This window comes from Ursus americanus, chromosome 14 (genome assembly GCF_024610735.1).
Source record: "Ursus americanus isolate L20-20 chromosome 14, mUrsAme1.1.p, whole genome shotgun sequence".
NCBI lineage: Eukaryota > Metazoa > Chordata > Mammalia > Carnivora > Ursidae > Ursus > Ursus americanus.
Genome location: NC_142140.1, coordinates 14,781,930 through 14,806,280, shown reverse-complemented (window position 1 = coordinate 14,806,280; position 24,351 = coordinate 14,781,930). Strand labels below are relative to the sequence as shown.

Sequence of the window (24,351 nt, the reverse complement as noted above, 5' to 3'; positions counted from 1 at the left end):
GTTGCTGTAGAGAAGTATGTACTATTATAAAATAAAGTCATAATAAGTATGCCTAAAAGAATAAAATAGAATAGGATTCTGCGGGTGGTGACTTCTTTAGGGCACTTCTAAAGCTGAGGGCATAAAACCCTCAATATTTCATCATTAATTTTTTTGTTCATGAAATAACTAGAAATGAATAGGTCTCAGTCTATATTTAATTGATACTTATAAATTGAATTTAATCAGAAACTATGTCCCTTCAAAAAAAAAGAAAGAAACTGTATGTCTTAATATCCAACAAAAATTTAAGCAAGGCAAATGTAACAGAGAAAAATAGGAAACAAAGTAGGCAAATGGCACCGGACTTTATAGAAGAGAGATAGAAAACTTAATATGTTAAACCATTGACATTCCTATAATATGGTAGCAAACCCTAACTAGTCCTGATGAATATCTCCTTTTCCCCAAAGCATGTTGTAGCCTGAAAAGAAATGGCCTAGCATACACTTGCGTTTCTGTGTATATCTGTTCCATGTCTTAGTAATTCTTTGTTTTAAAGTTCCTATATTGAGTTTCCCTCAAACATGTTGACAGCCGAAGCTCAAGTTCTGTTTATTACATACAGAACCCTATAGTATAACTCCGACCATAAATGTGAGATCATTTAGTGATCACACTGGAAAGAGTACCCTCATAGAAGGCAATTAGTAAAAAGAGCCCCAGTAACATCCAGGCCAGAGCTCTCATTTTATGGCTGAGGAAATTTAGGCTCACAAGTGTTTAATGACTTGTCCAGAATCACATGCTCACACAACACAGAATTCTTGATGTTCAGAGTTGTGTTCTTTTCCACAATGCTGGGAACTCTTCCTTGTGTGAATGGTAAGAATTTACTTTCCCACATGGACAGAAGATGATCTTCCCATGACTGAAGGACCCAGTTTTACTCAACAGAAACGGGAGCTTACATGCATAATAGCTTACGTATTTTGAGTACTTAATGATGAGCCAGGCACTTTCCTAATCCTTATAAACGCATTATCTTCTTTGATACTTAGAAACTACCTGTGGATAAGATTCTAACATTTTATTTACTTATTTGATAAAAAAATCTGAAGTTCAGAGTGGTTAAATAAGTTTCCCAATATCTCATAGTAAATGTGTGGCAGAGTTCCATCTTGATTCTGGGGCCAGGATTCATAATCACTGTTCATATTCTTACAGGTGGGCAGAAACGGAATGCTGTTAAACCTTAAGTGCCAATTAAGGGATTATGCACATAGCACTCAAGAAATGCACCCACGAGGATGATGTAGGAGCAGCTAGTGGCACCCCAAGCTCTTACCTTCCACAAGGTGGTAAAGTACTAATGGGGACTTTGTGTATGAAAATCTGGTTTTAGCAAGAGACAGTTGTGCTGAGCTGCTTCCGGCTGGCGCTGCAGAAAAATCACACTTGGCTGTAAAGAAGCTGTTGATTGCTTACACAGGTTTCTGTGGCATGCCAGCTCTTCTTGCCAGCCTGCTCTTCCTTATCAAAGAGCCAGTAGTTCCAAGTGAGGTGAGAATCCCACTTGACAAGCAGACATAAGCCATTTGGGGAAAATACAAATTAAAAGGCTCCAAGATAGAAATAGAAGCATTAGCAGCAGGAAGTATCTTGGGGATACATTGTGTCAGGTTACATAGGGGAGTTGGGAGAATAAGTGAGTCACAGCCTCCCAGTAGATAAACCCTGCTGTGTCAGTAGTTGGGCAACCTGAGAAGCTGTATTTGCTATTTAAGGGTGCCAGCACTGCTCGAAATGCCCCGAAGCTAGCATCTGCTTAGTAACATCATTGAATTATGCAGTTTGCCTGTTTTTCAAGTAGCTTTAACATTTGTCCTAACTTCTGACCTATGAGTCAAAACATTGTGATGGAATTTTATCCATGTTTAAGTGTAGGAATACAGAAATGTAGAATTACAGGTGTTTTGCCTTAATATCCACCCACTGATTCAATCAATGAGCTAAAAGTAAAATGTTGATTTCAAAGGGTTTTAGTCTTTAAAAATAGACAGTAGAAATACGGTGCCATGGGGTACATTTGCTCAGTGTCTTGGCCAAGAAATCTCAGTTGTGAGATGCAGATACTTGACCAAGCAAAAAGTTTACTGGAAGAATGCAAGGAATCTCACAGTACCTCCAACTAGGATGTACAACTGTGCTGACATCAGGACTGACAAGTCAGGTGCATAGGTCTTACTTATCTGTAGTTCTGGGACCAGGAGGTCACTCAGTGCATGTGTTCTCTCTTTCTTCCCCCACCACCCTCTCTATGTCATGCTGTTTTCTTCTCTCTTTGCAGATACTTCTTTCTGCATCAGTATGTAGTCAGGTAAAACTGGTCACCCTAGCTCTGAATTAACATAACCCACTGGCTCCCTTGTTTAGGTCTAGTTTAATCACTGTCACCTAATCAGAAATTCCACAAAAAGACCTCTCCCTTTTCAGTCACTTTGTGGTGCAAGGAGACATCAATGCTTCTTCCTTTTAGGCTTGTCTGTGGGAATTGGATACTTCTAGAGAAAGGTCCCTAGGCTTGTAGAGTCCACTCAAAGTTTTCTTTTCTTCAGCGAATTGTTGGGAATGTTCCATTCTGATCTAGCTTAAATTATAGTAAGAGCAGGGCTTATCCCTGGTTAATGTATAATATGAACACTTAACACCAAAGGAGTCACTTCCTCCTTGCCTTCTAGAACTGCTCTCCGTGATTGCTGGGGTGCTTTTCACCCTGTTGCATTAATTATTTCTTGACCGCTAATCCTGAATCAAAGAAAATTTAATACAAGGCTCAGGGATTCCATTTCCTATTACCTATTTCATTTCCAGCTATTGGAGAGAGGAGGGATAGGATGGTTACCAGCTCTGGTCAAAAAGTTATTACAAGCCAAGTGCTTCACAGTTAACAAAAAAATGGGGGAGGATGTAGATGCTGTTCTTTGGCTATAGTGTGTGTGTGTGTGTGTGTGTGTGTGTGTGTGTGTGTGTGTCTGTGATATCTAGCTCTTAACTAAGTCAGCAGAATAAATTTTTACAAGAGACATTTGAATATAGTTGAAGACTTGTGTATTTTTACTGAAAATTCCAAGACTGTCAACACAATCAGATTTATGCAGACTATATGGCATAGTGCCTATTTATTATTACAACTTATATCTAGACCAGTGTTTTTCAAACTTAAATATGTGTACAGATCACTTAGGAATCATGTTAAAAATGCAAATTATGCTCCAGTAAGCGTGAATAGGGTCTGAGAGTTTGTTTTTCTAACAAGGTTTCACATGATCCTGGTGCTGCTGGTCTGCAGACCTCGCTTTACGTAGCAATAACATTAAGACATTATTTTTACATGCAGAATTACTGGATTTTTCAGAATAAAAGAAAATATACTAACTTCTTATTATGGACTTGAACAAACTGAAACCAAGTGTCACGAGTTAACTTGCCTCAGGCCAATCTGGCGTGTAGTACCACTAGAATTGAAAACTAAATCCCTTTGATTCTACCAACTTCAGGGACTTCCATAGTTATTATGTTGATTCCTGCAACATGTAGGTTAGCTTTGAATAACTACTTTAAATAGCCATCATCTTCTTAATCTTTTATATATCCAGTATGACGCTTTAAGATCTGTAAATTTAAAATACTGTGATACTGAAATAATACAGAATTTTTCATGTTTTACTTAGGGGTTTTTAAAATAACTCTAGCTACTGTCTTTTATGTAATAAAATGCATGATTTCTATACTTGCCATTTGATCTATAGACCTACTCTGTAACATGATCACTGTTTGGGAATGTCTGTTTATACTCCATGCAACATTTTTATTTAGTATGGATGAAGGAAAGTCTGCTGTGGCAAAATCATTTCTTTGGGTTTCTAATGGTTTCATCTTCAGGATACTTGTCAAAAAGAATACAATATTTTTATCTATTCACGATGGATGTCACAGTTCACTTAATAGTCTGAGGAACATTGTATCTTGGTTGTTGTATAACCTTGGGCAAGCTTACCATTTGAGCCTCAGTCTTTGTGCTTAAGACATGGAAATGGTAACATTTAGCTTACAGGGTAATGTGTTTGAAATCACAGCATATTTAAAAGTTCTTAACCAGTGCTTATCATATTAAGCACTCAGCAAATATTCTTTTCTTCTCATTCCCTGAAGCATTTAATATCTCTAGGAACAAGCAATAGCAAAATGATAATTCTCTTTATTTACTTCTGGCACCTAGAATGCTCTTGGGTAACTGAAATAAGTTTTAATCGTAACCAAACTGAACAATTAATAGTGTAAACTTGCTATGGGAAAAATAAAGGAATCAGGCTTTCCAGAACCAGTTAAAAATGATTTTCAGTGATTTACTGTTTCAGATTCCCCCACATCATTGCTTCCCCTATTAGCATGTATAAGTGAGAGCTAATGGTAAATGATGGTAACACAAATCAGAACTAAAGTGCATAGTCATTTTTCATCAAGAAGCTGTAATGCTATGATTAGTATCAATTTATTGGTTATATGTAATGAACTAATGTATTAGACTTTTGTTTGCGTTTTGTAAAAATCATTTTTTTATCCCAGTATAGTTATTTGAGAGTAAGTCCCATTTATAAAATACCAGAGCATATGCAGAATGAAAATATATGGCTGGTTCAAGCATAGGTCGTATGTGCAAAACAATGCATTTTTCTCTTTCACAATTATTCGAGATCTAAGGAGAGGTACTTCTCTCTTTCAGTTACAGTTAGACATCATTGGTGGATTTATGAATATGTCATATTTACGTCAAATCATTTAATCATTCTGGGCTTTTTCAACCCATCCAAGTCAAGTAATCATCTTCTTAGAATAAATTGTGGTAAATATTTATTTGCAAAGGTTAATCAACCAACGACAGCCCTCAAATATAATGAAAATGTCCCTTTATAAGGTTCAATGCCACATACATACATCAGTCAGGTTTGCACCATTTAATTAGCTGGACTTAGTTTACAGATAGAGTCAACTCAGTTGTTATATCAGGCTTATGATCTGATTGGAGAGAACTGAATACAATTGTGTAATTATTACAATGTAGAGTGTACAATATTGTTCATAAGCACAGTGTATATTGCAGTACATTATAATGTATGACACCCCCATGTTTACTGAGAAGCCCCTCTCTGGGGAATTGCAGGTATGTCTAGCAGCGTAGGTGCTACAGTTTCTGGTGGGAATTCTACAAACGTCAAGGGAGTTTTATTACTATGACAAATTGTATATAGCAATCATCATTTTCTACCTTAAAGCTGAAGTGAATCCAAACTAGCAGGTGCTTAACTTAAATTATATATATTTGATTGTTCATTTACTCATTCATTGTCTTGTTAAACAGATAGTTTGGAGTTCCTCCCAAATTATAGGTATGTACAATATACTGTTAAACACATAGCCTGCCTTTCGGGAATGAATAGAGCAGAGTAAAAACCAAGTGAACGAATAATCTGCATATATTGTGACTTAGACTTTTCCTCTGTGTTCATAGCACAGAGTTTATGGAAACCTTCACAGGGTGGGTGACATTGGGACAGGACAGTGAAGAGCAAGTAGGAGATCGTAAGATATAGAGCACTTCAAACAGAAGGTCCATCTGACCAAGAATTAATGATTAATTTGCATTGCACTGTTTTTAGCAATAAAATATATTTTACTATTCAGTTAAATAATGTTTTTGGAATCTTTAGATTTTTTTTTTCCCTTTCCTGTCCTCCTAACCAATTCTATTTCATCTTTCGCTGAACTGAAAATACTGAAAAAATACGTAATTTTCCCAGTATTTTAGTCTTCTATGTTTGCCCTATGAAATGTGAACACAATCATGCATAATGCTGAAAATTGACTTAAAAAATTTCTAAATGCTTGACATTTACTTTTTCTGAAAGCCTGGTGTGGAGTTCAGTTTTTTTCTTCTTGAGTGATCAGTTACTGTGCTGATAGTTACATGTGTTTACTGGGGCTCTGTAGTAGAGGGTCGAATGAGGTCACATGAGGTCTTGTTGCTTTTATTAACCAGCTCATGATGTTGTTAAAGAATTGACTTTACCCTGGCCATGATATAATTAGTGTGACACACAATGCATGATGAAATGTTAAATCCTTGAAAAAGGAGAGATTCTTCTTTAAGCTCAATTTTTGTGTCTCTTTTATTGTTGTGTACCTGTATGAATCCCACCCACCTAGGTTTATAACTCAAGGAGAGCAAAGACTGTTTTATTATAGATACACTCTGTCTGTAGTATTCAACCAGGGATATTTTTGTCACCCAGGAAACATTTGGCAATGTCTGGACATATTTTTAGTTGTCACACCTGGGGAGTGGGTGCTATTAGTATCTAATGGCTGGAGGCCAGGGATAATGACCTACATTGCACAAGATAGCCTCTACCACAAAGAATTATCTAGCCTAAAATGTCAATTTTGTCAGCATAGGAAAACCCTGCTCTACATCAGATTTAAGTCATTCTGTAACTTTGACATTGTTAGCTCATACATTTTTGCCTCATTATAAAAGGGAAATTAATTAACTAGTGTTTATGCAATCATATCGGTATAAGAGCTGAGTAGTTGGGCTGGAAATGACATGCTCTGCTATAAAACAACTAAATCTTTACACAATAAAACATTTTCACATAAAATAGCTGAAGTGATAGCTTCTTGCTTAGTATTGTATGACTATAGCATTAGTGACTTCATTCATTAAGTATATATTAAGCACTGGCCTGATTGATAGGAACTGGGGATCTATCAGGGAACAGTATAAACACAGATAGTGCTGTCATTAGCCCTATAATCTTATAGGATCTAAGAAAGATATTGAGAAATAATTACATAAATGCATATTAAATTTATAATTTAGATAAGTGTTTTAAGATATGCAGACACACGGGGTGGTCTAAGAACTATAGGAGCACCTGGGAAAAGTCCAGTTAAAGTTCCCATTTAAGTAGATAAAAGGATTTGAAAGAGTAAGAGTTGACCTGGCTAAGGACGGATTCCAGGCAAAGTGAAGAGCATAGTCCAAGGTGTGGAGGTAGCAAAGAGATTGGTGCATTCAAAAAACAGTAAGGTATCAAATATGACTAACTGTGACAGTTAAGCAGAGTGGCTTGGAGAATTAGACAAGGCCCAGGTCTACTTAGGGCCTATAAGCCATGTAAAGAATTTATACCATTATTCTAAAAATAAGATTAGACCTTAGGAACTTTAAGCAGGGGAGTGACTATCTTAAGATTAACACTTAAAGCCTAAGTAAGACAACTAGAGATATTATACTCCAGGTCTGTACAGGAGCATATCAATAATACTTTAATGATGGAAGTGCTCTGGGTATCTGTATCTGAACCCACCAAGGCTTGGCTGAGTCTCTCATATGTAAAATGCCCAAGTACCCCCATTCTATTTCCCTCCCTTAATGAACCAGGGTTTTGACCAACTTGTGGTAAGAAATCACTTTCGTGTTACTGAAGGAAGCAAGCCAACATATTTCAAATGTCATATTTCAAATGTAACTGGGTAAGGGGTGGGGTACTGACATTTATGGGTTATTTACCAAGTGCTAGTACTAGGCTAAGCTTGTCAAATCTCTCCTTCCTCTAAGGCAAGTGGTATTTTCCTCATCAGAAAACCTTATCTTGGCACACCTGGTTGGCTCAGTCAGGAGAGCATGCAATTCTTGGTCTCAGGGTTGTACGTTTGAGTCCCACACTGGGTGTAGAGATTACTTAAAAAATTAAAGTCTTTAAAAAAATGAAAGCCACATCTCAGAAATTTCAATGAATGTGACTAGTTTAAGACCCCACAGGTAAATGTGATGAAAACTAATTTCTCTGTCTCCCAAACCTATACTTTTTTCCCTACAACATATAGGAGGTAAGTAATTTATATGTTCTGTTTTTAAGCTTTACAGTAACCATGTGAGGTGGCTGTTATTTTGCCCTTATTTTATATATATGGAAACTCTCCAGGGTGTCTTGGTTAATAAATCCTGGGAACTGACAGTTTAGATTAAGATTTGTCTGACTCCAAAACTGTATTCTCTTTTTGCTGAACCCTGATGCTGTCTCCAAAAATCATCAAAGTCTAACATCTTTCCTCTCTTTATAGACTCTGTAGAGCTGTAGAATAACTGGTCAGCATCCTCGTCAGAAAGGCTTTGTTATAATTTAAAGTCATCTTCAAGGTGGTATTGATAGCAAGCTTCATAAAGCACAGAATGTAGTAATTCTGCCAACGACTGAAACAATAAATAGTAAGGTAATGCATAATCTATAGCCTTAATGTAGGTGATTTCCTACAAATAGAAGATAAATAATGAGTATTGCATATTTCCAGTTATATGATTGCTTCTTAATGATCACTGAAGAATGGAATATTTATAACATTACATTCCAGCCATCTGAGAGCCAGAGCTTTGCTTAGATGTGATGCTATAATATTTCAGTGTTACTCCTTAACCTTGTGTTGTGTGGATAACATGGCAGAATTCAACTAAATTAAGTTTGGAAATCAGACAGTCCTGGATTTGAACTCCAGTGCTGTAACCCCACCTGGCACTGTAAATTGAGCTTTTTGATCCACTGAGCCATCTTCTATAAAATGCATATATTTCTCTCAGGTGGTTGTCAGGATATTCATAAGGTGCCTAGTACAGTGTCCAATAGCAAGCCAGTAAATCGAAAGTGCCATGGTAATATCATCGTAGTTGCTGCACTTGTTCTCTTTATTCTATTTTGTTTCTCTTCTTTCTATTTTCAGGGACCAGTAAGTGCTGGCATGTCAGATAGGGAAGGGCTGTTACTGGAATCTTTGAGTGATGATGATAGAATTTCCATTTTCAAAACTCTCAAATGTTAGCCTGAGTTAGATCATTTCAAAAAACCTTCTAGCATTTTTTGACAATATAGGCACTCTAGATCTCTTTTAATATGGCTGAATCCCTAGAGGACAGTTAAATAGTTCTAATTCAGGCCTTGCTTAAGAACTAAACCAAGTCAATGGATAGTGTCTTGCATTTTGTTTTGAAAGCTGCAAAAAAAAAAAAAAAAAAAAAGGAAAAATTATGCAAAATCTGATCCTGTGAATTTTGGTTTCCTGGTAATTGAAAGTGCCTATTAGTTATTCCAACAAAGTTAAAGAAGAAAATTCTATTGTTACTTTTTTTAAGAGAGACAACTCCATGGTGAATCTAGGCCATTGCCATGACAATACCAAATCTTGTAATTTCTTCCTGTGTGTGTGTGTGTTGGTCTGCCTCAAGTATACTATTTCCATAGTCCACAAAATACCATGAATAATGTTACAATTTAACTTTGTACTATAGACATTTTTCAAACCATTTATTTATCCTTTGCAGATAAGGAGATTACAATACACTGTTTAGTATATAGTGTGTATTTCACTTTGTGATTTAAGCAGATTTCTAAATATTCAATTTGGAGAGATGCTACCTACAGTAGTTACTTAGTTTAATATTATTATTTTATGATGAAGAAAGGACTGCAAGGGGATTTAAAACAGTTGTTCTAAGTATAGGTGACCATATATCTAGCATATCTTTTCTCCTCCTCAATGTCAAGTTATCTTGCTTCCTTCAGTCTGGCATTTTCTTTCATCTGTACTTCCTCATTTGGTACTAAAGATTCACATTATTGAAACACAGCTCTGCTTAGTCTATCACGTGGATAAAAATATTCCCCATTGTCTGTAAAATAGAGTCCGATCTTGATGTTCAGGGTTCTTCATGATCTGCCCTCAATTTACCTTTCTCATGTCTTTTCGTACTGTGTCTTCCACTACTTCTCAGACACAGTAAAAGTAATCTTAATGATGTGGAATTACATTAAATTCAAATTTATCTTTTCAGATTTACTCTACCCGTTTAACAATAAAGGAACAAGTAAAGAAAGAGAAAGGATGGAGAGAAAAAGTAAAGAAGAGAGAACAGAGAGCACAGTAATTTCTGCCTTCCAATCCCTTAGTGATCTTATTTGCCAAAGTGAGGCTGAGATGAGGAGTGATTCTGTTCTCCTAGTTCCCCTGTGCTTCTATCATGTGAACATCTTGCCATGCCCAGTGTGATTCTAAAGCTTAAATATAAATAATTTTATAAACTGTGCCCCTAAACACACATCAAAAGTCACTTAGGTATAGTGCTTTGTGAAGAAATGTGATCTATTCCAATGCTAAGGAAAATAAAACAAAATGAAAAATCTGTGTTGGGCCTTTTGATAGATGGTAGTCTGTCTATCCCCAACATGGCAACTTCATCATGAATTTAAGTAGTTTTGATTAAGTGATATTTTTAACTTATTCTTTGAGCCTTAACCCTCAGCTCAATTCTATCTCTACTTTCTCTCCTGGAAGTCTATGTTTAGAAAGCCTTTTCTTTTTGTTGGCTTTATTCTTTCAGGAGAAGTAAATTTAAGTAGGCAAAAAAAAAAAAAAAAAAAAAAAAAAAAAAAAAAAAATCACATCGTGTAATTGAGAGCACAGAAAATTAATTCAATAAATTTCTAAGTTTGCATCTAAAGTCTTTTTATAAGTGATTCATAAGAGATTGACCATTATAATCTAAATTTGGAGGTTTTTAACCTGAAATCTATACTTTTTTTTCATTCATAACACATTTTCTTCTGTTATAATGTTCATCTTTGTTAAAAAATAAAAGATGGGGGATAAAATCTACCTTGACACATCCCATGTTTCTTCTTGAAGCTCGGATTCAAAGTCATATCTTCCTGAGGCTTTATTGTCAGCATCACCTCGTTGATTATGCTTACATGACTTTAATAGCTAAAGAATGTCATATGTAATCAGTTGCACCCAATGATTTTAAGTTAAAAATATGCATGCTTGGCCATAGTTTGTAGAAACCCCAAATAATAAGGATAAAATACTTTGCATGATGGTCCTTCAAATTTAGTATATGTGGCCATCTAGCTATGTTTGACATTCATTTTCTAATATTTATTAAGCACTGGTATATGTGTATACAGGGATATCCTAACAGGAGACTAAATGCCATATAACAAAAGAGTAATTTCTAGCATAAAAATAAAACAAAAACTAAAAATATAGACAATACACAGATTTACAGAAGGAAAAACACTGGATTTCTTAATGTCACACACTTTATTATTTTTGGGAAAACCTCCTGGGTGTGACGTGAAATATTTAAGTTGCTTTTCCAGATTTTCATTTAAAATATACAAAAGCAAATTACAAAGCCATATTTGAAAGCTTAAATGACCCCCAACATATTTTTAGATTATTTTTAACAGTATAAAAACACAAACTACCCTTGAAAAAATATAACAAGCTTAAAAATACTAATATGTATAGCGGATAACCAGGGTAGAATATCTTTCTACTGGTGTAAAAATCTCATGTGGCTGTGGGCTGAGTTGTTCCTTTTTAGAGAATCCATTGAAACTTTTTTGTCTGTAGCTCCTAAAATGCTCAGAATATTTGAGCCTTTAACCCACTTGGCCCCACTGATTATCATTAAATCATTAAACTCACCTCAGGATCCATAGCACTATTATTTTTTCTCTAGAACTTACAGACACATTTAAGCAAGAACCAACTTAATGATTTGCAGTGGTTTTATAATTCAGCATTTAAACATATGCTAATATAGCCACATCATCTCTTTTTCCTACTTCCTATATTGAGGTTTCTTTTTCATCTATGTTTTCAGATAGTCTGAATTTTTTTTATATAATTTCTTTTTTTTTTTTTTTTTAAGATTTTATTCGCTTGTCAGAGAGCACAAGCAGGGGGCGCAGCAGGCAGAAGGAGAGGGAGATCAGACCCAGGGCTAGATCCCAGGATCCTGGGATCATGACCCGAACCGCAGGCAGACACTTAACCGACTGAGCCACCCAGGCATCCCCAGATAGTCTGAATTTATATATGGATGTACGTGCACATGTACCTAAGTGGACTCAAAACCATTCCTTTACTTGAACCACCCTTTTGCAACCTACTTGATCTCCAAGTTTTCCTGCCCTTTATTTTGACACTGCACCAATTTATAAGAGCTAATGGATGAGTTGCCATTCTTGCCAAAACCTCTCTAAACCTGAACATTATGAAGCCTATTTTCTAATAACTATGAATTCTATGTATTATGGGTGGTTACTTAAGATATAAAATATAAAGAGACTGGGTTCATCGCATTTTCTTAAATAATAACAGAAAGAATTAAGTGTTTGGAGTACAAGACTGTAAAATCTTTGTATTAGGCAATTATTTTTGTAATATTGAAGTGTTAGGTTATGACTACAAAACAAGAAAACAAAATCTTCTCTGATTAATTTACAGTCACACATCAAGCATTATAAAGAAGTAAAGAGAAAAATGCTAATGTAAAGTTGGATGGTGAATTAAACTTTTCTTTCTATGTTAAGCTAATCTTAAGGCCAAAGCAGGGAAACATGCCAATAAAAATAGTGATTTGCCGATTTTTAAAACAAAGACATTGTTCCCATTTCTTTCGAGTTTTGGAGAGCCAGCATTTTAAACTCTTATTCAGAAAGGAGATAAGAATAATTTGATTGCTCCTGTAAGTATTCTAATTATACTGTTACTATTGTTCTTGTGTTAATTAAAGAAAAATCAGAGCCATTATTATTTAGCAACCTGTATTATTCCCTCTAAGTATCAGATAACAAATGCTAAAATGAAGAGCAAGAGGTTCTCCAAAGAAGCCTCAGTTGTGCAAGGATTAGCAAGAGGTTGCAGCAATTAAAAGTTAACAGAAATCAGAAATGTTCCTAATTTTGAGCAGACTACGATGGCATCCATTATACATATTGGTTTTATCCTCTGAATGTGAGCCCATGCAGCAGAATGTCCAGGTTATATTAGAAACCTGATGCTTCCTTCCTCTTCCTTGGAAATTTAAAAATATATTTACATTTTCAAGAAAGCACAAGGTACTTCTCTGAGAGCCCTGTCTAGCATTTAATGTTAGAAATTACAATACTTGTCACAAACTTAAAAAAAAAAAAAAAGAATTGCACTGATTTGGAACCAGCTTCCTTTCTTTCATCCAAACTAATAAAAGGGTGGTCTAATCATTTCTCCTAAGTAAAATGATGTTTCCCTCTTGAGAGTGTTTGAGTCTATGTAGAGTGTTACCTCTGTTTCGATATAGGGAGCAGTTGTCCATATTGGCAGTCTCTTTTTACACTAATTTTCCATAATGACAGTTACCTCATTGATACTATAGTATCAGAATACAGTACCAGTCTTACTGACCAAGTACTGACCAGTACCAGAGTCTTACTGACCAAGCCTCCAGCCCTGATTAATTGACTGCCAATACCACCTTTAGTTCTAGAACATGGGATTAGTTGTTATTTTGTGTTTCTGTTTTTTTCTTTCTTCTTCTTCTTCCTCCTTTTTTTTTCTTATCTCTACATCTTCTCTGCTCTCTTTAATACACACTGGTTTCACAGCCTGAGTCCAGTACCGAGGTTACTTACCCACATCTAATGACCTATGTCATAAAATACAATTCCGGTATTTAATATCTTTAAAAGCACTGAATACAGGACCAATGTCAGTCATTCTGTGGTATGTTTAAATCCATTAAAATAAAAAGAAAAAAAAGCTCACTAAGAATATTATGTTGGAGAGAACTATTTCGTAACTGTGATGCTTTGGTTTGCTTGAAGTCATAATGGTCATGAAAATGACTGGCAAAAAAACTAAGGTTAGAGTGTACCAGAGTCAAGTTTAATGACGTTTCAAAAGAATGAAATGAGCACAGAATAGAGGAGGGTGAGGTGACAGAGCAGTGAATTGCCCCTTGCTGCTGCTGATCCTGTTTGATCTGACAACATTGGAAGGATAACTGCTTAATGGGACTATTTGATTCAGAACCATTTGCATATTTTTCATCAGAGAAAGTGGTGCTGTAGATTGTGGAATGATTCTCTTAATCTGAATATGGTGGTGATCTCAAAGACATCAATCCTTTGACATTTTTAATAAATGAATGGATTATCTGGTTAATTGCTTACCAGTGTCAGTGTGTTTTTATCATAGATTCAAGGAATCATAGAATTCTGGAGGTTTTTCCCAGTGTTTCTCAATTGGAAGGTGGCTGTAGACTAGTTTTTCAAATTATATGCTGGGTGCCACATCTGCCTCTTTCTGTGCAAGAAGAGCAGGCAGTCATTTGTGAAGACCCAGCTTCCCCAGCAAAAGTGATAAGTCAGTCTGCACCTGAAAAGCCTTATTTAAAAGCAACAAGCTAAGGCATAGGGAAAGTTATTGCATTACTTGGTGATTTCATGATTTCATATTTGTATCGAGTAAGATTTCAAATCCAACTTCCCTATTTGTGTTTGGGTGTAATTTAGAGGCAGAAATGGGAGAATGTGTGCATGCTTTCTGATCTTTTCTATATCTTGGATACTGCATTTGTGGAAAAACGGTTTGATACCTGAGTTCATTCCTTCTAATTCTTTCCACTCTTTCCTAAGGCAGCAAAATATCCCGCCATTAATCTTATCAAGTCTGCCATTGCCCTTGGTGTAAAGAGCAGCATCCTCTTCATGGCTCATGCATCCCTGCGTGTCTTTCAAGCCTTTGTTTTGTAGTATTTACCCAAGGCATTTATTACTTTTTAAGTCAACTTGCGTGTCACTTTTTAATAAAGCTTATCCTTGACATCCTTTAAAAAATTTCAACCCCCAACTCCAATGCTCTCTATCCCCTTTGTCTTTCTCCATTTTTTTTCTTTTTTTCCTCTTTTCCTACAGTATTTAACACTAGGTGGGTCTCTGCATCTAGAATATAAACACAAAGAAGACAATGGTTTTGCCTGATGACTAATAGAACTCGAATGTCTAGAATAGTGCCTTGCCCATAGTAGGCTCTCAGTAAATATAGTAAATATTTGTTAATAGATGTTGAATGAACGAATATGTTTTTGTTTCATTATTGTTTAATATTTCCTCTCACTAGGCTAAAATGCATGAAGATACAGAACATGGTATGTTGTTTGCTTTTTTGTACTCAGTTTGTATCCCCAGTGTGTTGCATATAATAGTAATGTAATACACATTTTTGAATAAATGAATTAACCAAGAAAAAAATTTAGAAGAATTTTAATGTTCTCATGGCTGTTAAAAATTTCCCTTTAGTCCTCATAGAAGCTTCAAAGCTAATGTGATGCTGATTTCCATTAAATAATTTTCTTTAGCAGGTGGTGATTGGAAAATATGCTAAATAATCAACTGCATGCAGTTGTAACATTGATAATACAGCAGTTGGCCAAGTCCTGGAAGCATACGAAACCTGTATTTTCATTGGCAGGATTAGAACCAGCATCTGATTACTTTGTGCTATTTGGTTTAGATAAGAACAATTTCATCTCATTTAAATAAACAATCATCATGTTTTTTGTATAAGTGATGGTGCAGGCTCTGGTACTAAGGGTTTATGTTTCACACTTAGATTTAGTAAAGGTGCATAAATGTGATCATTGGAAAACCCTGGTTGGGGGTGGGGGAGATGACAAGCACTTGCTGTAGCCTTATCTGTCTGTCTGTTTGTTTGTTTATTTATTTATTTATTTATTTTGTTGAGGACATGTGCTTTCGAGGCTTAACATTTAAAAGACTAAATCAATAATATGAAGCAGACATAAATGGTTTTCAGTGTCTGCTGAATGCACAGAAATTTGATAATTTTGTGAAGTGTTTTGAAAATAGTGGTTTTATGTGATTGATCAACTATAAGTCCAATGAACTTTGTGGCTGGAAATATGTGATAGAATACAGGATCTAAAGGGCAATAAAATATATGGCTAATTTGTACATTCTTCCTTGGTCAGCAGAGGATGTGACACATGCCATGCTAAAAGGTCCATGGAGGAAGTGTACCCATTCTTCAAAAACTCTAAATCAGGGACATAGTTGCTATTTGACACCAGGTTCTAAGCCTTAGTGTTTTTTGAAAAACAAGAATTTTAAAAGGCAAGAATTTCCAAAGACACTTTCATTTTCTTTCAGGGCTGGCTTCCAGAGCCTCTCCAGAAATGTTTTCATCTCTATCCAGTTCTGGAAACGGAGAAAAAGGCAGGACAATATAGAGCAATTGAACAGAAGTCAGAACATCTGGGGTCTAATATCAGGTGGACTGTGGTAAATTGTTCGACCTTGAAAAATCCCTTTAGTTTTAGTCTTCCCCCACCTCCCCAATTTTTTAAGGTAAGGAGGAGCACTGAGGTGAGAGGAATTAATCTCAAAGGTTCATCCAGTGATGACAGATGTAGGAAGCAGTGTTGTTCTTATTGAATGTCAGAAAAACTGTGACTTAGCCTCAACATGGCTTGAGAAGGATTTTACTCTCTGAGGGTAGTAGCTGGTTAAAGACCTAGAGACGAATGACCTGATTACTTTCCCTGAACCTATTTCTTCGTCTGTAAGATAGGAGACTGTTCTTCTGTACTTCCTAGGAATACTGTGATTTTCCAATGGAATAAAATATATAGAAGTGTTTTGTAAACTCTGAAAGCCAAGGTAAGAATTAGACAAATGCGGGTATCATGATTATAAGCTAAACACTGTTCAAAATGGATACATTGCTTAGATATTGCTTGATTTCTTGAAACAAGGTTTCATTTTCGGTTTTGTCCACATCCCTAACCCTGTACCGCCAGCCAAGAAAACAATTTTTATTATTCGGCAAATTCTCAACTGGTATAAGCGTGTATTAAAATTTTTAAATCTGTAAATAGCTTCTAATTGGGACTTTGATGTTTGGCAGCAGAAGTGACAAAAATAATATTTGGTGTCTAAAACAAATACTAAGTTGTGATTTTAAAGCTTTTATAATTATATTTGGACAGATAAATTGCATGTGAATATAGTATGTGGAAGCATTTTAAAGAATTTCAGTTCTAGAAAAGCTCTTTAAAGGTCAGCCTAATTAAGGCAATGTTTTTGAACCAATATAAAGTAGATACTATTATTGGAAATTCTTTGCAACAGCATAGAATGGCATTTCACTTACAGTTTAAACTTTTTATGGTTAATTTGGAAAGCAAAAATGATCTTTTTGGGGGTTCCTGATCTCTGACTGAAATGACATTTTAATCAATAATAATGATTTCTCTGCTGTGATTAGGAGAACTTCATTCTCTAGGATATGTGGCACGAATAATTAAGCAGCTCTTTTTTAGAACCCTTAAAGGAAAGGTGTTTTTTTTTTCTTCTTCTTCTTCTTTTTTTTTTTTTTTTTTAAGTGCGTGCCTATTTAATTCAGCAAAGGAAAATGGGCTCCTTAGGCAGAAGGTGGACATGGACATTTATTTACAACCTCCTGTCCATAGGTCATGGAATAAATTGGCCTGTGAGGGAAGTCCAGGATAACCCAACCCTGGCCCCAAGACAGAGCTTCAGTTAATGCAGGCAGGCTGTGCATTTCGAGTCTCATACCTAGAAAGAAGGGTCGTTCTTTTCCTGTGATGTCCCATCAGCTGCATATATAAAAATTTTGATTTAAAATGTTGCTAGTATTGTTAGTAAATTATCTGTAACTATGCAGTATTCTTCAGAGTAGGTACTTGTGAATCTGTCGTATTATCACATAACTAGGAATCTACAAAACTTTTGCTCACTTGTCTCATGTCTTAGTGTAAAGTAGAACATTATATATTCCTGATGGTCCATTCTAAAGTGGGAAGACTTATTTGAAAAAACAAGGCTATGATCCTAATGAGAAATAATTATTGGAAGCAATGAAATATTTATGTTAGTCATTACACACGATTGACCATGAGGAAATTAAAAAGTCTTAAATGCCAAAACTATCATAAATACCATCAGAAAATATAAATGAATGTTTAAATTTTTATTTAATGATTAAATGAAAGATCACATTTATCATGCCCTGAGATACTAATCCAGTGTCACTGGTTGAAATATCGATAAAATAAATGAGAAAAAGATTAATGACTTTTCCAAAATGCTATGTCTTTATTTAGATATAATTTAGCATTTTATACCATAATCTGTTACTTACTTTAGCAAATTCAGTGATTTGATTATTGTTGCATTGAGTGATAGACTTTAAACATTGAAAAGTTCATCTGACAATATACATATAATGCAATGTCTTAAAAACTCTGTGCAAATCTGCTGTAGTCCAAAGGGGCTTTATGAAATTGAGCAGTGAGTTTGAAGTTAATCAACAAGTTGGTGACAATAGATGGTTTCTAGTGTTTCTAAATACATGCCGTGTCTTTGCCACTAAATAGAGATTGCTACCCACAGCTATTTTCTGGGGCATTATTTTGTGTTGCAGAGGATAGATATCTTTTAGAGAAGTGATTTATAAACAAACTTCAGCTTTGCCAAAATGTCATACTAGTTCTGTTTTCTCTGGTATGTCACAGTCATCTCACCCTTTTCTCTTCACTTCTTTTCTTTTGCAGCCTTCTTTTTCTGCCCCTCCACCCCCCCCCCGCCCCCACCCAATGCAGAAGGAGATGGGTCATTTTGAAGATAGAAAATATATTACGGTGGCCTTATTCTCCTCAGGGCCTTTCAATACTCAATAATATGACTGCCTCAGCTTCTCTAGTGAAAAAAGCCACACAGGTACATAAGTTAAGTTATAGATCCTATTCTGCCTCTTCTAGAGTTAGAGGAGGCCGGGGATTGCCTAAACAGAGTTCCTTCAATTGCTGAAAGGCACTGCCGCTGGAGCAAAATTCAGCTCATCTTCCCAGGGGCCTGCCCTATTCTGAACATCTCCAAACTAAAATGATTCTTCTTTTCTTTCTTCTTTATCAGTCTTCAATCACTGTTTTTATGTCATGAAGTGTCACCAGGTTTATGTGCCTGCCCACATTTCATAAAGTGAGAGGACACATGATAAAAATCCAAGAATAGCATCGTAAATCATCTGTGCCTCTGAATTGCTTGGAAATGTTAAATGCCTTGGTTTTGGTCCAGATGTTCAACTTGCCCCTTTTATACCAGCCTGACATACATCAATTGAAAAAAAAAAAAAAAAGGAAAAAGAAAAAGAACAGCTGGTTTTACAAACCCTCTGCTGTTCACTTTCAGTATAATATTTGGTTTATTTTCCTTTCTTTTCTCATTTGGCTATTTATTGAAGCATAGAAGAATGTCTTACCTTATAGGAAAGCTATTTTCTACTACTCATGAAAAATAAAAACATGAGATAAACACGTTATTCTGTTACTAAATGACAATAGAATGCTAATTTTTGAATAAGATATTGTAGTCCCAGGACTGTGTTGTGGGTTTCCACTACAAATTTAAAGGCATCAGTAATCCATGAACCACGTAGAAAACAGTATATGGTGTGGCACTATTCTTCTGTTTCTGTTGAACTATTTAATTATAATAGAATAATTCTTATTATTTGTTCCCTAATCCAAATCAGAATGTTGACCTATACGATATTCCTAGAAAGTGCCAGATAAATACTAGTGGTGGTGATGATGCTGCTGATGATACATTTAATGGTAAGAACCAAGAGTTATGGGAGCCCATGAAGGTAGATACCTTTCCCTTTTAGGCTGGGGCAGCTTTGAGCAAGTCAGGAAAGGCTTCAAAGAAGTGATATTTGAAGTTGGCCTTTGAAATAAAAGTACTTGTATATCACCAGGTGATCTTTGAGATGAAGTATTTTGGATGGAATAAGCACTGTCCACAGTTGTCTTTGTTTTTTTTAAGTTTTTTTTACCTTGAGAATTCCTCTCAATTTTCACAATTTCTTAGTTTCTGTATATTTTGTGGAAGCGGGCATTTGTAAGTAAAAAAAAAAAAGGAATTGTGTGGTTAATATTTAATATGAGGTAATATTTCTACTTTTAATGTTCGTTGTGTCCTTTCAGCTTGGTTGTGTGCTGACCATGGATTGCTTCATTATTCATCAGTATACAGTTCTGAGACGGTGTTAAAGCTTCAGCTGTATTAACATACCAAAAAATGACTGAGAGCTCTTATCCAGTTTCTAAATGCTATATCTAGTGATTTTTCTTTTTAAACAGAAGGTAGTATTGCTGGTGGCACCTCTCTCTGATGGGAAGCATAGCTAGATAACGTGCATAGCACACTGCCTTTAATATAAATGCCATCTTGAACTACGCTTCATTATACTGAGTATTAATAGAATGATTGGTCATACCTGCAAGGCACAGCCTTTTTTTCTTTCTCCTTCACCCACACACAGGTTGTTAAGTCACCCCCGTGCACTGTTAAAGCTTTCCTCTCTGGAGATGTGATATCTTCACAGGAAAGGCCAGGCAGTTTCATTGTCTTTGCACACTAACACACTAATTTTAGATTTGAGTGTCTAAAAAAAAAAAAAATCTACCTAAGAAGCTAAGAGGACAGTAAACTGAAACTTCCCAGAATATTTATGATATAATAAATTTGCCTAAAAAAGCAATCACAGTGCTAACAAAAAAGTTTCTTTTTCCAGAAGATTGGATTCTTAGAAGGATGAGTTCCCACCAACTGTTGTGGAATTTGGGGTAAGATAAATAGATGCAACAAATGGGCCCAAAATGCATTGACTCAATAAAATAGAATTTTATTTCTCAGGTTCATAAAAAACCAGGGTGGTTCCATGTTCAGGAGTGTGGGAGGGTGATCTACATAATTCTCCAGCAATCAAAGCAGATGAAGGTTTTGCCTCTTCAACATGTACTTTCCAAAATGATTCTGGGCATCACCATTCCAGTCAGGGTGAGGGAAAGAATTTGAAGTAGCTTGTGAGAGGTTTTATAGCACAGGCTTTACTTCTGTTCACATTGGTTGGACTTTAGTCACATTAAGTTTTTTGGTTATGCATGACAAGCTGGGAACCATCTAGCTTAGGGCCCTGGAAAAAGGGAAAAATGGATCTTTGTTAGCAGATAGAAATCTTTACTACACATGCTCATTTATTTTTTTCATGTAATACATTTTAGGGCAACCCATTTGTTAGGCATTGTGCTAGGTGCTATGTTTATCATTTCATTGGCCTTCTCCCGGTGCATCAGAGAAATGGCTAGTTAATTTATGTCTTGCATGAGAGAAATGAGTTTAAAGATTCAGACAAAGCATATGGGGACGTGAAACTTCTATCTTAGCTCTTTTTTTTTTTTTTTTTTTGAGAGAGGAAGAGTCACAAATAATTCTGGTAGTAGCATTATTTTTTCTTTTTCTGCCCTTTGAATCTTAGTAAGAGGAGAATTTACATTGCTGTAATTAGTGTTTTGGTTTTAGAGGAATGGAAAATTTATACTACAGTTCCACAAACTTCCAAATGTAAGGTGCTTTATTCAGTCACTGACCATACCTTACGTTAACTGTCTTTTCATTGTCATGTAGGTTAAATGAGGTCAGATGCATTGTTTGTGCTTCTCGTATTTCCCATTAATCCTCTAGCACATTTTATTATACAATAGAGGTATGATATTTGAGGCTTTAAATGGAATTATAGAATAACAACCAAAGCAGCATAAAAGATTGAGGCAGTTTTTCTAGTAATTAGATCATACAGTCCATTTTCTTTCTTTTACTTTATTTCTCTTTCTTCCCCCTCCCTTTTTTTACCTCCCCCTTTCTTCTCCTCCTCCTTTCTCCATTCACCTTTCTCCTCTCACTCCCATCTCCCTGTCTCCCTTTCCTCTTTCCTTTTTGTTTTCTTTCTTTCTCTTTCTTTCTTTCTTTCTTTCTTTCTTTCTTTCTTTCTTTCTTTCTTTCTTTCACCAAATGGTTATCAATATGGGTAAAATTCTTTAAGAAGCATGCAGCTCTTTCTGTTGAAGAGGAAAAGAAAATCATAAGGCTACAAGTTGTGTATTCTCTTCTTACTCTGGAGACTAACTTCTGATAGTACCTTGGACAGTTAATTTTATTAATGTTGTTGACCTCAGTATCCTAATCTAAAAAGTTAGGGTGTTGTATCCAGAGTTTCAAGGTTTCTTTGAGCCTTGTTACAGAAGGAGTTCAGGACAGAGCCCCCTCCCTAATGTGCCACTTTGACACGTGATTTATTTTGAGCCGAAGGCAATTGAGACCCTGTAGGCTCAAGAGAAATTTTGTTCTCCCTCAACCACACAGAAGAATCTAAATTGGAGGTCTTTCCAGGAATAAGGGTTATTAGCAGAGATGAATTTTATCTGGGTTACCCATTTGTATGGTAGGGCTAACATCTAATCACCAAACATCTCTCTTCTTATCACCCTGTGAAGTGCATCCCTTTCCTCTGAAGTTCCAGATCCCTGCCCTCTTGTCCTTGGTTCAGAATGACATGTATACCTCATTTTGCCTGACTGTCCTTGGAGTTTCGATGTCCATGTCGATTCCCTGTGTGTAGGCCTATTAAATTTGTTTTTCTCCTGTGAATCTGTCTCTTGTCAATTTGATTCTTAGTCCAACTAGAAGGACCTTTGAGGGAACAGTTCGTGCTCCCTAACATTAACTAATCGCTACTTAGTGTTAATTGTTGGTTAGGGGCATGAGATGGATGATTTTAAAATAAAATATTGGGTGAGGGGGTTATTATTTATTGTTAAAATCTTATCTTTGAAATCTGACTGCTAGGCTTTGCATCTCTCATCACCACTAGATTGAGCTACGTGACCTTGGGAAAATATATAACCTCTCTGAGATGCAGTTTCCTCACTAGTTTAAAAAGTTATAGGTTATAAGATTATCAGCATCATAAGGTCATAGTGAGAATTTAATTAGATACTATCTGTCACACAGCTTAAGCTGTCAAAAAAAAGTTGGTCATTTGAAATAAAAATGTCATTCCCCTTCCTCAGTCTATTGTATTTTTTCTGAAGTTAGGGAAAATAGGATGGGGTTTTTCCAAAGTAACTCTTCATTTTTTTATGTGAAATTTGGATATTGTCAGTGTATCACAGCCCTGGTGATGACATTACGTTTGTCAGCCCCTGTTTGTCAGTTCCTGGGATCTGTTTTTCTCTTTTGATTCTTTAAGTCATTTGGATAAAATATTAAAGAGCCCCAAGATCAGATGTTGAAGATCGGAGGCAGGAAATAGCTGAAGAAAATGAAATGAATCTATTTTACATTTATATAGCTCTGTGGAACAGGTGAGATTTGGTATTAATTTGAATAGTAACGATGCTTACCACTCTTGCAGCACCCTATATTTTCAGAACAGTTTTCAAACTTTAATTAGTTTATCTGAATATCACTTTGGTGGGCTCAGCAAACATTCTCACTTTATATCTGTGGGCATCTATCAAAATAGCCAATTTATCTGAGTCATTTAGTACATTAATTGTTACCAAATTAAGGACATCCAGATTTGACTTGCTGATCATGTGTGCTTTGTGGTTTTTATTTATTTATTTCTCTATTCTTATCCTATTTGACATCAGACTGAATAACTTACTCTGTAGATTTTAGTAATCTCGTCTCCAAAATGGGAGATCTGAAAGAGAATAGGGCAGACTAGACATTTCTTTCTAACTTCAAAGACTTTTAGCAATTTTGTGATTTCTGGATTTCTGATTTATAATTGGCCAGTTCCAATGTCTTTCCTTTCTTTTGAATTCATTGCTGTTGTTTTCTGAAGTCCTGAGTACTGATTATTTTAAAATTTTTTTAACCTTGCCTTTGTTTTCTAGAGAGAGACAGGCCCCAATATTTTCTCTTCATAGTTTGCTTCTTGGCCAGACATGGGAAGCAGAAAAAGAAGTGATCTTCCTCATTTAGGTCTCTTAGATCTTACTAGTTGGGAGGTCTTGGGAATACAATTTAAATTCTTTGAACTATGCTTTTCTGTAATATGGGATTAATAAATCTGAACTACATGGTTATTGTGAGAATTACAAGACAAAAATTATGTAAAAATGCTTAGAGTGTGTGGCATGTAATACATAATAGTCACTCCTTTCTTAGTCTGTAGATTAGGATGGGCTTTGAGGACTTTGAAATTTATTTTTTTCCAGTTAAAATAAATGTTTTTAAATTATTTGAAAATCATCTCCATTCTTTAACAGAGGCTTAACTACAGTACCATTTTGATTATGTGACTTAAGACACTATGCACTCCTTATATAATATTATGTATTTTGAAAAAGATATTTAGCTCATTGGAAATATTCAGAAAACATGTAATATGGTATTTTTTTTTACCACTACTTTGCAATTTTCCTAGCAAAGGAGGTTATTCTGAGATCAAATGGTCTCTTCAGAGTTGTGTAAAATTTAAAATATATATATATATAATTTCAAGCTGGCAAGAAGGTTTATTATTCTTTGT

At 35.4% G+C, this 24,351-nt stretch overlaps 1 protein-coding gene across 6 annotated transcripts in view; it reads left to right on the top strand.

Moving 5' to 3' along the window:
- The window catches only part of CNTN4 (contactin 4), an 877,388-nt gene that overhangs the window by 239,518 nt on the left and 613,519 nt on the right, over positions 1 to 24,351 (top strand). Inside the window, exon 4 of one of the 6 annotated variants that reach the window (XM_087866845.1) lies at positions 15,046 to 15,073. The exons of the other annotated variants lie outside the window; for them this stretch is intronic. The gene's annotated coding sequence lies outside the window, so the exon portion shown is untranslated. The remainder of the gene's footprint in view (positions 1 to 15,045; positions 15,074 to 24,351) is intronic. 6 annotated transcript variants of the gene reach the window in all.